Below are 14,793 nucleotides of genomic sequence, written 5' to 3'. Positions count from 1 at the left end.
ACCAGCTGCCACCTTTCCAATGCAATTAGTGACTCGAGGAAGTAGAAAGCACAATGCTCCATTAAGGAGTCATAAAACAAATGCACGACAGTATTAAATGCGTCTTAAGGAAAATATTTAATAAAAAAAAAGAGGATGGGGGAAACAGGACGGCTGTCTTTGCTCGGTATATTGGCTCCAGATTTTCCGCATCGTCGTAAATTTAGGAGCGAAAAGATGCTCTCCAGCCTGTTGTTCCTTATGACACACACACACAGACACTCGTTTCACATCTCTGCCTGGGTGCAGAGATCATTACGCAGTAGACCAGAGGCTCTCTGTTGGCTGTCTCCAAAAAAGGTGTCTTTCCATCTAATGGGGTCTTTCAAAACAAATCTGCCCCAGTCAACCCCACCCTGCTCTCGAAATCTATAGCCAAGCCAGGTGAGTGTATGCATCTGACAACTGGGGTTAAAGTTAGAATGAAGGAAATCTAGTTCACAAAAGGCCGCGCCATCATCGGGTTGTTAGTCTTGATGCTACCATCCTGCCGTGTTTTGAAACTGCAACAGACAGACACCTCTCCCTCTCTGGAAACTAATGATAATAATAAACCCACACCAGTAAGGGGCGCCTGATCCTGTGGTCCTAGGAGAGGGGGGCGGACAGCCCTTTCTATAGAGACAAATAGGTAGAGGGCAATTTCCGTGCAAGCCTATGGCTGTAAATAGAGACCCAAAGCAGCTGGTTTTGTTTTTCAAGCTCGGCGCGGGGAGGGTGGAGAGAAGAGTATGGCGCGGAGGGCCAGGGAAATGTGTTCCTGAATTCCACAAATGCTTCGGAGTAGGAACCAGTTCCAGATCGGTGTCAGATGAAAAGTTCTCCCCTCCGCTGCCAGGAGATGTCTGTCAAAACACCCCAGTTATTCGCATAACAATTATGACGCCATTCTGTGTTTTTAAAATTGCGTTTCATCAGAGGTGTTCCCTTGTAAACTGCACAGACGGTGTTTTGCATCGCTTAAAAAAAAAAAGATAAGATAACCGCTCAAGTATTGGGCCCCTTTCAGATTTTAAACTTCTCTTTAAAAAAAGGTGTTCATGTTCTCTTTTCTGTTTTAAGTGGCTCCGATGCTTTCATCTCTTTGTTCCCTTCGCTCAGGTGACATTTTCTTTCCCTTCACAAGTTTTTTTTAAAGTTTTCTTTTTAAAAAAAGACAACACAAAACCAAGACTTATTTATTCCCTTCCCCTACACCCGCATCTCCCCTTGAAACCTTATGCATTATTGCCTCTTAAAAAACAGAAAAGACAAGAAAAGCCTCAGCAGTTGCTTTCGTTTTCGACACGTCGTACCAGCTGATGCCGGATACTGACTGCCACTCATTTAATAGCGCCAAAGAAATGACACAAATGATGAACAGATTAGGATTCTCCCTCAACAAAACATCTCCCATTGTGAGCTCTGCGACGCAGGACCCCTTAGGACAGCCTTCGCTAACCTGGTGCCCCCAGGGGCTTATAGGAGATGTAGCCCAACAATCTGTGGAGGGCGCCACGTTGGCGAACGCTGCCTTAGAACATCACGAGCTTCTGCAACAGCTACCAGGGAGTTGAGGATCCTATTTTTTAAAAAAAAACCATTTCCCATCACCACGGTTACTGCTGCTCTCATTATTAGGATTTCAGAAGTGACATTCAACTTCAGACAACTCTGTGGGGCGGAGCCGGTCACTCACGGCCCAGTGGGTTAAAAATACTAAAATAGGCAGCGCGGATTTGTCTCAGATGTTAGATTTCGGAACGAGACATAACAATCTTTTGGATCCTAACCATCTTTCCTTTGAAGCCGGTGCTAGTAGGCTGCTTTGCTTTTTTTAAACATGCAATCACCTGTCAAGCAGCAAGCACGCTTAAGATGGCAGGCTCATTTTCGACTTCTGGCTTGCGATCCAGCTGTCTACTTGCATGTGCAAAGGGCTCCTGCTGCTGGCGCTGAGCTCTTGGCTCCCTTCATGCACCCCTCACCCATAAAAGAGGGCTGGAGGAAAATATAATGAAAATGATGTACAGATGGTATTTGACTCCTGTAAAATTAGCAAAGATATATCATAACTGGGACAATCTATGTTGGAAATGTAAAGAAAAGGAAGGAACCTTTTTTCATATGTGGTGGACCTGTCCCAAGGTGAAAGACTTCTGGGAAAAGATTTATAATGAATTGAAAAAAAAATGTTGAAATATACAATGATAAAGAAACCAGAGGCCTTTCTTCTTGGAATAACAGGTTTGGAATTGCCCAAGAAAGATGTTACAAAATATATAATTTTCATTATGTTTCCCTTTAACACAGTACATGCGGTGAACTTGACCCCATAAAAGAGGGCTCGAGTGTGTGGCCCTTCTGCTTCACGGCTTCCGCAGGTTGGCCAGAGCCATTTTCCTGCTGAGTACTTCGCAGAGAGAGAGAGGGAGCGAGATAGCGGCCTGCTCTTCCCTCCCTTCCTTCCTTGGCCTCCCCTCCCAGCTGCTGCTCCTGCTCCTGCTCCTGCCCGCCCGCCCCGCTTTCACAGACTGCTTTCAGCTCTCCTCCTGGGAGCATAAACAATCAACACGACTAAATCAACACCATCGGTAATTTTTCTTCCCCAAGGCTATTCCCGCCGAGGGACCCTCGCTAGCAACTCTCGTGATGGTGCAAAATTCGCCGCACGTTATTAGCTTTGCGTTGCAAGCTCAGCCAGCAAGATGGGCGATCAGAACGAGACGCTGAGCGAAATAGGGGCAGCAGCTTCGCTTTGGCCTACACCCACGGCGAAGAAAAACCTGGAATGGAGAAAAAGGCTTTTGTTTTTTAAGTGGGAATGAAACGGGTCATTTTGGGCGGAGGGGGATGATTTCTAAGAGAAAGCCAAGGTGCAAAAGGGAAAAGGAGGATCGGATGGGTTCAGCAAACGTGACCCAAAATAGAGTTATATTCATTACCTCCAACAGCCTAAAATAATAGATTCGCTGATACACACGCACCCGTCGTATGATTAAGTGGTATATTCCTCATTATGAACGCTCGCTTGCATCAGGAGGAAGAGCTGGCGGAGGGGGGGACGTAAGGATGTTTGGAGAGGCGAATGTGGTTTAGAGAGGATGGTGTGGTTACCTAAGATGAGCGAGGCGAATTCGGAATCAAGATATTTCTCTGTTCGCAAGATATTGGGGCAATTGATCAGGATAAGGGAGGTGCACCCCTTTCTATTCCGGGGTCTTGCAACCAAACCGAACTGCTTGGGTTTAATTCACTTGCATTAAGGGAGACTTAGTTGTCAGCAAATTGTGTCAGGTTTCCTTGAAATCTAAGGATTCAGGCATAACCCCCTGCTGTGGACTATAAGGCCTTGTTGCAGACGCGATTGAGTCGCCCTTCATAGCACGTTTGGAGACTGCATCCTAAGAAGCCTCCTCGTAATTCATACCTACGTACATCTCCCGCCGACTCGGACTCTGCTTCTGTTGGCGTTACTGGGCGAGAGATAAGCCTTATCTCCCCTGTTCTTCCGGGCAGCTCACTGAGTGACCTCAGCCTGACCTTTCAAGGTTGTTGTGATAATAACATGGGATTGCTCCATAACTGCTCCCCTGACCACTTTGGAAGGCGTAGATCTCCCAGGTGGGAGGAAACCTGTGTTCCTCCAGACCTAGTTGGACCGCAGTCCCAATATTCACATTGGTCATGACTCATGAGACTGATGAGCGTTGGGCTAGGAGTGTGGAGACACATGATCAAATCCCCACTCCACTGTGAAGCTCACTGGGTGATCTTGCACCAGCCAGCTCAGCCCAACCTACCTCACAGGGTTGTTATGGGGCTAAAACAGGGGCAAAGAACACTAAGCTCCTTGGAGAAAGATGGGAAATTAATGTAATGAATGAATGAGCAATAACTGGGGGGCCACAAGTTCCGCATCCTCGGTCTAAGATGCCAATCCAGGAGTGCTGAGTGATTCTCACCTCCAGGAAAACAAGTAAACCTGCTTCTGATATAGTTTTCCAATGTTTCTTCATGGAGGACTCAAGCCATGGAAGCTTTGGCCATACAGTGGTACCTCAGGTTAAGTACTTAATCCGTTCCAGAGGTCTGTTCTTAACCTGAAACTGTTTTTAACCTGAAGCACCACTTAAGCTAATGGGGCCTCCTGCTGCTGCCATGCCGCCGGAGCACGATTTCTGTTCTCATCCTGAAGCAAAGTTCTTAACCCGAGGTACTATTTCTGGGTTAGTGGCGTCTGTAACCTGAAGCGTATGTAACCTGAAGCGTATGTAACCCAAGGTACTAATGTAATCTGTTTAGTCTTGAAGGTGCCACAACACTCTCTGTTGCTTGTGGGTCAAGCTTTGATCTAGTTTGATATAAAACACCTTTTACCCAGTAGCAAAATGCCCATGAAAGAGATGAAATGGGCTTTTGCCAATTACTGTAATGGAAATTTTAGGAAACTTTCTGGGTGGAGTTTGTTGGGTTTGTTAAAAAAAGTATTGGCCCTGTAAACAACTGCCTTGATGGTCCATCTGGTCTGACACTGTCTCCAGATATGGGCAACCGGTGCCAGTTCAAAAATCATAGTATCACAACTATGACAGCAGTGCTGATGCACTACTGGCTCATCCAGTTTGCTTATCCACACTATCTGATACAGTATTCTGAGGTATACTGCCTCTAAACTTGGAGGTTTTATTAAACCAGCCTCCCCCAACTTGACACCCTCCAGAGTTTTTGATCTACAGCTTCCATACTGATGGGAGTTGTAGTCCAAAACTTCTGGAAGACACTGGCCTGGGGGAGGCTGCATTTGTTACCCTATCGTGACTAATGGCCAGCAGTGGAATATCTTCATAAATTTGGGTCATCCTTTTCTTTGTTTCTTTAAACCATATCAGCTTCTTCATCAATGGGCTGGTCCAATGCTATTATTTCATTTCCAACCCCTTCTCTGTCGCTTGCTGTTTTGACTCCAAACATTCCGAAATATATGATTTATTCCCGGAGTTGTTTCTGTATTTGATTTCCGGATCAGTGTTGTTTTAAGAAAAGGGAACTGAGGAATGTAAACGTAGGCTGACATCCTAAAAAGAGGATGTCCCCAAGAAACATCCATAGGACTGAGCTGCCAGGAAATGAAAAAAAAAAATCTTAAAATATTAGCATTACAGCTGCAAGTTTATCTTTAACTAATTCCTCTGTGTGTTTGTGCACTGTACATAGATCGGTGATAGATTTAGAGCAAGAAGAATATTTGGACATGGATGTGTATGAATGATTTTATGCTTGGGAATACATTCTTTAGTAAAGAGTAGTGAAAACAGCTCTTGAACGGTGGGCTGTAGAGAAATGAAAACAGTCCGTGGACATTAATGGGGCTGGGACTGAACCAAACCTCCACTTTGGAATGAATGCCAGACGTTGCTTTCCTGAACTCCTTCCAAGCGCCTGAGCGTCGATTTTCATTCTGTTTGTGCTAAATGCTTATGACTAGCACTGGAAAATGGAGTTCCTCCCTTGATCATAGAGATTTAAAAAAGAAAGAGGCGGGGGGAGCCGGAGAATTGTGCCAATTTGTTTCCATTGCCAGGAAAAGCCCTTGTGCTTTGAGTAATGCAAAACAATGTAAAGTTCCCATGAAAGCTGTTCATTGAGAACTTAAGAAACGCACTCAAGAGCCTCCCCCCCCCCCACTGCAGCATTCATCACCAGCGTGTTCCAGAGATTCTCACAATGTCAGCAAAACGCAGAACGAGGTCAGGGGGAGAAAATCCAGTTATATCAGGCACACTGCCGTACCACGACCCTGTTAATCCGCTGGCGATTCCTAGCCGTTTGTTTAGAATAGGTGACCCGGTTTACTTTTCTGATCTCCCTTGTCCTGCGTGACAAACTGATGTTCAGCAGTGTGTGTTGTCACAGGAGGGTCATATTTTTCACAGGTGACAGCTACATTTCAGACTCACAGGTAGCCGGAACATTTGATTTTGTGTCGTATTACCGGCTCCTCTTACGCTGCCATCCAAACCCAGACACCGCACACATATATTCATACATGACTTTGCCTGATTCAAATCCAGGAAATATCAGGTTTCATTTTTAAAGGGAAAGTTTCTAGTTCTCATGGGCAGAGATTCATTAATCCTTTTGATGCAGCCTTCCACAACCTGGTGCCCTCCAGATGTTTTCGACCAAAGCACCCATTACCATGACCCTTACCTATGCTGGCTGGGGGCTGATGGGGAGTTGATGGTGGGGGAGACTAATTTAATGCATGTAATGGATTTCCATTTAGAGACATGTTCCACCATGCAAGCGCAGTTGAGAGTTTTGGACATGAATAATGCTAAGCATTTATTAAGCGCGTAAACCATGCCCAAAACTGCTGACATGCATTCTCTTGAAGGAGTATTCCTGTTTGCTGGCAGTCATTGTTTGAGTCCCTGTTCTAGATGCCCCTGACATCAGAAGTCAGATGAGCAGCTGCTGCAGGGTATCTCCTATTGTGGCACCTCAGTGGTAAAATATGCTTGCCAGAGACATCCACACTCTTTACAGCCCAATCCTAGGCTTACTCAGAACATAGATGCACTCTGTTCAAAAGGACTTACTGCCAAGTAGGCATATATAGGATTACTGCCTAAGGATTGCACCTTTGATGGGAATTTGGATCTTCAGGTTGCTGTCGATTTTGCTATTGTTGAACTTTATTCTTCTGGCTGCAGTGTAATCGAATTATGGAACTGTTTTGACTGCGATGTAAGGCACATCAAAGATATGAGAGTGGAAAGGTAGGCAATAAACACAAACCACCTTCCACACCCACTTGCCTAAGAGAAACACCAACTGAACTCAATGGGATTTGTTTCTTAGGAGGTACATTCAGGATTGTGCTGTAACTTGAATTCTTACAATGATCTCGTCCAACCACCAGTGCTGTCATCTTCACCTTGCAGAAGCAGGCAGCGCTGGGGCTGCAAGAATAGCGGCAGTCTCAGGCAATCTAGCAAGATTGTGAAATGCGAGGTGAAATTTTAGACGGGCTTTCTCCTTCCCCGGCTAATTTGCAGTCACACCACCAGGCCATATGTATAACAACACCCCCTTGAGAAAGCAGAGAACATCATTCCCCTCTCCTTCCAAGCTTCCAGTCCTGGTGAAGCACACTGGAGCTGGTTCTATCGAATGCCTACCTTCAGGGCTCGTGACTGTGTTGGCGCTGAACTTCCACAACCACCCGTCCCCCCAATTACAGGGCCTGCCTTCCAGACATGCTTAGCATTCACCATGCAGATTCTCTACCTGACAACTGGCCCACCCATGAGGCCAGGTGAGGCAACTGCCTCAGGCAGCAGGATCCACGCGGAAGCATATCCCCATGTAAATCTTTATTCCTTGCCTGTTACTGATGTCAATCTTCACTCACCCCTTCTGTGGGATGGACACTATTTGGTGGTTTGACTTAAGTGCCAAAATGTCTTGGGCCGTACCTGCTGTACACACACACACACACACACACACACACGCCACACTGTGCAGGCAGCTACTAAGAGGTCATTTGCTAGTGTGTGTCCCCAGCAGCAGTGAGGGAAAGAAGGAAGGTGGCGGCGCTTCTGGCTTCCATTGTGCAGTCTGCCTTTGTGGCATGGCACATGTGGGAAATTTCTGAGCACCCTTCCGCAGTGAATGGGCCTGGCTGAGGCCTGGCTGCTCTCCCCGCTCGCTTCCGCTAAGGGCTTGGCAGGCTGCCCACCGCAGCCCTGAAGGATTCTGGGAAGATGAGAGGCTCCCCAGCTCAACGCGCCGGCATTAAGCAGGCCTGACAGCCCCGCTCCTTCCCCACTTGGCAGCGGTTCAAAGTGCTCTTTCATTTGAAAGGCTGGAAGGCTGCCATGTGCAATGCAGATTTGCTGTGCCTGCTCTCATAAGGAACTGATAAATGCCGTTGCCGTTGCCATGGCAACGGGAGGCTATCAGAATGGCCCTGTGATCTGCAGCCTCTCGGCTCTGCAGGGTTTTTCTCTCTTCCCTTCGCCAGTCCTCCCCCACCCCTCTCGCTCTTCTCCTTCCTCCTTTTCCTCCTTCCTGAGATGGCAAAATGAAAAATGCTCTTTTCGAAAAGATTAACCCATGAATTGCAGGAAGGAAGTGCACTTGGAAGGGGCTTGAGGCGCCACTCCAGCAAAATTAACTCGACATGCAAGCTTGCCTCTTTGGGAAGGGTTTGGCTTGGCTTTCTGTGAGGGTGTGCAGAAGGAAACGGGGCGTTTCTTGAGCAATGCCTTTTAATTGCCAGCTGTTTAAATCTCAGCACTTGAGTCGCTTCCATACGACATGCTTATTCAGTGTTCATCCTGATTTGCTTGTGCAAAGTGTGCCTGGAGGTTTTGTGGCACCCACTGAGGATTCACTCCAATTTGCTGGCAGGGAGGTTGTGCAAAAACACATCGAGCATTTGTTGCTCCATACTTTCCAGTGCATTTCCTTTGCCATTTTTCTTACTGCAAAAAAATCCATTTTTATTTTTCGAAAGCAGTTATGTTGTGCAGAAGCCCCAATTCAACTTTGTGTAACCGGAATTGACTGGCATGAGATTGAATTCCACCTGCAATATAGCAAACATTTTGGAAGCAATCTTGGACCCCTTGATATAGCAATGTTGGCTATCACTGCTTTTGCTGCCTCTGTCTCTAAACAGAGATGGGCTACTGATAGGATTTCAACAAGAGTATAACAGTACTGGTATGCTGAATCGGCCATTTGTAAATATCAGAGTTTTGTACCTGCCCTGAATCCTCCAAAATTCATCTTAATGGATGTCTATTAAAAATCTCGTATCAGTAGAGATTGTTCATCTGAGTTTACAATGTTGGATTCCTAGCTCAAGTGAGCAAATTGCAAATAAGGGGATCAGCCCACACTAGACCTTCACTAATCAAGACCAGGTTTTTAGTGGTACTATCTAAAATATGGGACGCAGGTGGCGCTGTGGGTTAAAGCCTCAGCGCCTAGGACTTGCCGATTGAAAGGTCGCGGTTCGAATCCCTGCGGCGGGGTGCGCTCCCGCTGTTCGGTCCCAGCGCCTGCCAACCTAGCAGTTCGAAAGCACCTCCGGGTGCAAGTAGATAAATAGGGACCGCTTACCAGCGGGAAGGTAAACGGCGTTTCCGTGTGCGGCTCTGGCTCGCCAGAGCAGCGATGTCACGCTGGCCACGTGACCCGGAAGTGTCTCCGGACAGCGCTGGCCCCTGGCCTCTTAAGTGAGATGGGCGCACAACCCCAGAGTCTGTCAAGACTGGCCCGTACGGGCAGGGGTACCTTTACCTTTACCTTTATCTAAAATATAGTAAAGGTCATAGGCGCCGACTCCATGGGGCTTGAGGGGGCCCGAGCCCCCTCAAAAATTCGTTTGGGGGGGCTCTGCCCCCCCAATAATCTCCGGCGCCCCTCCAGCAGAGCGCCATCGCCGCCCCTCCCCCAGCCCAAAATGCACAGGGAGGGGCGGGCTGCATGCCTCCTGCCCTCCCTCCCGAGCAAAAGCTCCACCCAATTTCCTTTGGAGCTGATTAATAGGCGCAGCACGCTCTCCCCTATTCGCTCACGAGGAGGCGGCGCCACTTTATTTGCATATTCATGAGCTTATTTATTATTCATGAGCTTTCCCGGGCCCCCCCAATATTTTTTATAAGTCCGCGTCCCTGGTAAAGGTACCCCTGCCCGTACGGGCCAGTCGTGTCTGACTCTAGGTTTGTGCGCTCATCTCACTTAAGAGGCCGGGAGCCAGTGCTGTCCGCAGACACTTCCGGTTCACGTGGCCAGCGTGACGAAGCTGCTCTGGTGAGCCAGCACCAGTGCAGCACACGGAAACGCCGTTTACCTTCCCGCTATAAAGCGGTACCTATTTATCTACTTGCACTTAGGGGTGCTTTCAAACTGCTAGGTGGGCAAGAGCTGGGACTGAAAGACGGGAGCTCACCCCGCCGCAGGGATTCGAACCGCTGACCATAAGATCGGCAAGTCCTAGGCACTGAGGTTTTACCCACAGCGCCACATTTTTTAAAAATCTGTCTATGCCATGATGAACACACATAAAGAAGTAATTTCAGCATCTGTTTTGCCAGACATCTTTCAAACCTTGAAACTGAGGACTGTTCCATATACAGTACATTACATTTGAGATTTGGGGAACTGATCCTGAGAACAAAATAAAGAAGAACAGAGCATTTCTGACTGGTGTGCTTCTGTGTAAAGGAGAGCTTTTGCCTGTAAAATACATGTAAGCTATGAGCATCCAGTAACCACTTTATGCCCAAGCTACTGCAGCTTTTACCTCAATTTATTAGGTATGTGTTTATACGACTGCCAAGTTCCTTCTCAATTGCTTTTTAACAAGTCCCTTAAAATTTCTTATTTTCAGTGTAAAAGTACTGCTGGGGAAAAAATGTTTGGTGATAAATCAGAAAGGAGAATGGAAAATTGAAATGCAATAGCTTCAAATAATTGAAACTGCAATGAACATACACATGGGGAGAGAGACTTCATGCATGTGCAGGTTATACTGTGTATTACTTGAAATCGGTTTTAAGGAGCAATTGTATGCACAGGAAGTTTGTGTAAATCAAGTTGGTGTAAATAAATTAATCAAGTATAGAGTTACACCAGATCCAAACCCCATTCAGCAGTGGGGATACTGCTCTGCCTAAACCCGGCAGAGGGAAAATAAGCTAAGCCTTTAAAATGGTGTTCTTTTCTAGGTTGCCAGTGGTGCGGGGGGGGGGTATAGAAAGGAGACCACATATTCGTTTACTTACAAACCCATCAAAGGCCAGGTTCATGTGCTTTTCCATACATCAGTCAGAAAAATTGCACAGGCAGTAAAACCTAGCTTAGTTACAAAGTGGCAAAATTTTCTATATTATTGGTATAGGAATTCAAGACACTGGTTGAGCCAGGAATCTGCAGGATGAGCCAGAGATCCATTGCATCCTAAACTACTCATCCTGGTGGATCTTGCCATAGGATTGCCCCTTTAGTTAAATTCAAAATAATAATATTCAACGGTATGAAGCAGCTGTATATATTTTTTTTACTGGAGACTCCTATTTGATATATGAAGATTAGGTCTAACTGCAATAATTTAGAAATCTATCTCTGTACCGCAAACGGAAGCATCACTGTCAAAGTGTCCTCTTCATGCCACTATACTGAGTCAAAGGAGATATTTCTTCACAACTGCAAAGGTTAAAAAAAAAAAATCAGCCCAGATTTTGTGAAGCTGCTTGTAGTCAACTGTAATTTTGTTACCTGACTCTCTGGGCTCTTGCTTACGGTTGCCATGGTAATCCTGGCCTGCTCTATACAATCTGTCTCACTGGAATTTCCTGATTATTCAAAAACTATTCCAAAAAACCAGGGCGGGGGACTCTCCTTTTATTATATATTTTTTCTATTCTTTTAAGAGTTTGGCGAGAATTTTGAATAAAAATTAGCTAAGGTGAACTTGTTTTGCTCCACTCACCTGGAAAGAAGATAGTGAGATAAACACGGACTTTGAAATGTTCCCATAAATATTCTCTCGTTGCAGCTCAGGAGAGAACAAAAGGAGAAGGAAAAAGATTGGCTAAAAAGGCAATGGCATGTCGACAATTACAGTGTGTTGTTCACAGTGACTGAAACCTTTCCCAGGTGGTCTCTGGCTTGCTATTCTAGCTGTTTTTGTGAGCAGGGAAAAGTATTGCTTTAAAACTATTTTCTTTCTTCCCATGCGCTCTATATACATGTGAGTGAGAGAGCTAGCATATGTTCTGTCCAAATGCAGAAAAGCAGAATTAAAGGACGTTACAGCACCATTTCACTTTTGCGCAGGTCTCTCTTACATTTGTATATGAGCTTTGTGTGATAAAAGGGAACCTTCATAACCCACCACAAAGAAAGTGGGTTCATCACAAGAAACAGAAACACTAACATAGTGTTCTTGTGTAGCAAATCCATTTCCAAAAGAATCCAAATTTAGACTTTGGCAGTAAGAAAAGTGACAAAACGTTGGAAGTAGTACAGCAGGGATCATTTGGTCAGTAACCTTTGGGTTAATTCTACTGACAGTTAATCAGCCAACCATGTGTGTCTGTCTCTCTGTGTGTAGGTGTTGCCTAGGAACTAGTCAGTGGCATGATGCTTGCTGAGAACTTGAGCTCTGATTGGCTGTGTTATTCAGAAAGTGCCTTTCCTCTGTATCTGTATCTGTATCTCTGTGTCTCCCTGACCTCTGTACTAGACATGCTATAAAATACAAGACCTCTCTGTTTCTTTCTCCTCAAAGTATACTCTGTTTTGTTAAAATTCTCTCATCAAGGTATTAGCTGTTTCTTTTCTCTCTGGACTCCATCTGCATTAATTAGAATAACTCTTTTAATACAAAAAAACTCCGCAGGACGATAACAAGCACTTGATGGCGGCATTGCATAACCTCTGTGCAACATCTGTGAAAACAAATCTGTGTGATTGCTCAAAAGCCCACAATTGTGTCACAGATTCCTAGTAAGGTTTTTAAGTTAAGGAAACAATGATTGAGGTGCATCCTACACCCATTATTGTAGCAAATTGCTTACAGCGTGAAGGCAGGAATACTCCTTTATCATGTGCGAACCGCTGGCTGAAAACAAAACAAGGATTCTGGTATTTGCTATGCATTTTGCAAAAATAAGTTCTTATTCCATGTATGGAATCAACTTGCTGGAATTGTTCCATTCTCATTTGTATCTGAATTTATGAGGACTTCCAAATATTATGAAAATGGTGTATAGGTGGTACTTAACCCCTGTAAAATTTGCAAAGATTTATCACAAGAGTGATAATCTATGTTGGAAGTGTAAAGAAAAAGAAGGTACCTTTTATCATATGTGGTGGACCTGCCCCAAGGTGAAAGACTTCTGGGAGAAGGTTTATAATGAATTGAAAAAAATGTTGAAATATACATTTATTAAGAAACCAGAGGCCTTTCTTCTTGGAATAATAGGTTTGGAATTGCCCAAGAAAGATGTTAGACTGTTTTTGTATGCCATAATTGCTGCTAGGATTTTGCTGGCTAAAAATTGGAAAACACTAGAAGTGCCAACAGTGGAGGAATGGCAGATGAAGCTGATGGACTTTTGGGAGCTAGCCGACCTGACAGGAAGAGTCCATGACCAGAAGGAGGAGGAGTACCAGGAGGAATGGAAGAAATTTAAAGATTATTTAGCTAAATATGTTAAGATAATTTAACTAGAAATACTTGCAAGTACCAGATTGGCCTAGGATTTAAATATGTGACGTCATAGAACAATATGTTTAAAGTTAAAATGAAAAGAAAGAAAGATGTTAATTGACTAAGTAAATTTTATATGAAAATAGCTTTGGAAAACTGTTACTGTACAATGATATATATAGAAAGTCAGCCAGGGGGATTGGAGGAAGTCACCCAACAATGTTAACAAAAATGGAATTATTACAGTTAGGATCTATGTTTGTTTGTTTGTTTGTTTTCTTTTTTCTTTTTTGATGTTTGTTATAAATTTGGGAAATCAATAAAAAAAATGGGGGGGGGAGAGAATTTATGAAGATTTCCTGGATACATCTGGATCTTACAAGTTCCTTTGTTTCTTCTGATTTGCTCCCTTCCCCTACCCACTCCCTCCTGTGTTTGTTGACTGGTTGATCTGTTTTTAACTGTTTTGTACTGTTTTTAACCTTTGATTGGGAGCCGCCCAGAGTGGCTGGGGAAACTCAGCCAGATGGGCGGGGTATAAATAATAAATTATTATTATTATTATTATTATTATTATTATTATTATTATTGGCACTTCAACTCTTACAAGGCCATTTTGGTTCAGTGCCACAGAGTAGGAAACTGTTTAAGCATTATTGGAGCAATACAGCTTTGACATGCATTTGATGGGACAGTCCCTGGCATCACCTTGTAAACAGCATACCCCCGCCCCTAAATGGGCTGCTTCCCAGGCATGAGAACGAAGTGTTTCACAGTTTTTGCTTTTAACTCCTAAACATTTTTCTTCAAAGAATGTGTGATGCTGCAGGAGCTGACTCAAAAATGCTGACATAATACTAATAAAGTAATTTCTCAGGGTGAACACAGGTTGTTACAAGGTCTCTGATGCAGGTGCATCACATTCATTTACTCATTCAGTTAAAATGCATCATTTTAAAGCATGGAAGGGAAAAGTAGGCAAGCTGTCCCCATGCCCACTAACCCTGCTGGCCTGTCACCCACAATTCTAACACGCAGCACAAAACCTCCAGATAAAAATCTGGCAAGCCAAAGGTTTACATTGTCTAAAAGACTTCTACAAAACCAACAAACCCATACCAACAGAAGAAATGCAAGGCCAACTAGGGGACACCCAAATACCTTGGGCTAACACATCATCAGTTACATGCCTTCTTAAACAATCCAGCAGTAAAATCAACAGCCACTAGGTCTTTGACCACCTTCGCCAATGAATTTTTGTGTGCCTCTCCAAGCTCAATCTCTCCTGAGCTTCCTGGTGTGACTTTCCTTGAGGGCAGCCTGTGCATTCAAGACTGGAGTGAGAACCAGTTCATAGCTGCTTGTAGGGAAACAGGGAATTGTCTGTCTTGGAATTATCAGCCTGGAGGCAAAGATCCTGCACACCTGGCTGTGCAGTGGAAGCAGCCTAGTTGGGGAGGGAAGAGCACTGCTCCCCGCTGTACGAGTCGGCTCCATACACTACTCTTGAGTGTGCCAGCCTTGCACACCTGCACACG

At 44.8% G+C, this 14,793-nt stretch overlaps 1 long non-coding RNA gene across 1 annotated transcript; it reads right to left on the bottom strand.

The window, feature by feature from the left end:
• Nucleotides 1–10,810: 10,810 nt before the first annotated feature.
• LOC309373401 lies at nucleotides 10,811–13,369 on the bottom strand. The gene is made up of 2 exons (XR_014170016.1): nucleotides 11,978–13,369; nucleotides 10,811–11,244 (listed from the first exon to the last, which is right to left on the bottom strand). It is a non-coding gene; the product is annotated as an uncharacterized lncRNA (long non-coding RNA).
• Between the last annotated feature and the right edge of the window lie 1,424 nt (nucleotides 13,370–14,793).

The sequence above is a fragment of the Podarcis melisellensis genome (genome assembly GCF_964234715.1).
Source record: "Podarcis melisellensis genome assembly, chromosome: 1".
Classification (NCBI taxonomy): Eukaryota; Metazoa; Chordata; class Lepidosauria; order Squamata; family Lacertidae; genus Podarcis; species Podarcis melisellensis.
This window is presented reverse-complemented; position numbering and strand designations above follow the sequence as displayed.